General features: G+C 44.0%; 1 non-coding gene across 1 annotated transcript; it reads left to right on the top strand.

The window, feature by feature from the left end:
* Window positions 1–652: 652 nt before the first annotated feature.
* Window positions 653–1,297, top strand: TGME49_461290 (the record flags this gene model as incomplete). The annotated part of the gene is made up of 1 exon (XR_001974473.1): window positions 653–1,297. It is a non-coding gene; the product is annotated as an 18S ribosomal RNA (ribosomal RNA).

A 1,297-nucleotide genomic window follows, 5' to 3' on the forward strand; every position in this document is an offset into this window, starting at 1 on the left:
CGTGCTAAACCTTTGATTGGTTATGGCAGCGGGGTCAAGGAACGGGCATTGTCTCCGTCGGTAAATCAAGGTGTTGTATGGTTATGACCTTCAAAAAAGTTGAAGAAGATCTCTTGTTCTCCTTCGGGGGTTTTGAGAGATTTGGAAGTTGTTTAAGTGTGCGACTGTTTGAAAACGCAACAAATTTTTGTTGTTTTTTTAAAGAGCGCACAAGGTTCGGGATTCGTCCACTTCGAAGTATCACGAAGAGCTTTTCAATTTGTTTATAAATAAACAGATTGAAATGCTGTTAAGTGCATACTGTAATAAGAGGTGGATGGGTTGATACCCCGAATGTGTCCAAGGTGGACAAGCTTTGTTGATTTGTAGCATCAACGACCATGATTCCTGATGAATCGATTCAGGATGAAGGCGTTGTTGTTTCAAATAGCTCAAGAGTATCATCAGAAACTGGTGTTGCTGTTAAGGCTCACCAGGCGACCAAAAAACGTCGCGTTTTGATGTAGAACCTTGAGTGAGGCAGGCTTACACTTCTGTTTATGCCATAAAACACGAAAGAGGCCGGAAAATAGACGGTTGATTGAGTGTTTTTTTGGTGTTTTCGAGGTGGTCTGTCTCAGGAACATATTAACCTGGTTGATCCTGCCAGTAGTCATATGCTTGTCTTAAAGATTAAGCCATGCATGTCTAAGTATAAGCTTTTATACGGCTAAACTGCGAATGGCTCATTAAAACAGTTATAGTTTATTTGATGGTCTTTACACATGGATAACCGTGGTAATTCTATGGCTAATACATGCGCACATGCCTCTTCCCCTGGAAGGGCAGTGTTTATTAGATACAGAACCAACCCACCTTCCGGTGGTCCTCAGGTGATTCATAGTAACCGAACGGATCGCGTTGACTTCGGTCTGCGACGGATCATTCAAGTTTCTGACCTATCAGCTTTCGACGGTACTGTATTGGACTACCGTGGCAGTGACGGGTAACGGGGAATTAGGGTTCGATTCCGGAGAGGGAGCCTGAGAAACGGCTACCACATCTAAGGAAGGCAGCAGGCGCGCAAATTACCCAATCCTGATTCAGGGAGGTAGTGACAAGAAATAACAACACTGGAAATTTCATTTCTAGTGATTGGAATGATAGGAATCCAAACCCCTTTCAGAGTAACAATTGGAGGGCAAGTCTGGTGCCAGCAGCCGCGGTAATTCCAGCTCCAATAGCGTATATTAAAGTTGTTGCAGTTAAAAAGCTCGTAGTTGGATTTCTGCTGGAAGCAGCCAGTCCGCCCTCAGGG

This window comes from Toxoplasma gondii (assembly GCF_000006565.2).
Source record: "Toxoplasma gondii ME49 unplaced genomic scaffold asmbl.1407, whole genome shotgun sequence".
Lineage (NCBI taxonomy): Eukaryota > Apicomplexa > Conoidasida > Eucoccidiorida > Sarcocystidae > Toxoplasma > Toxoplasma gondii.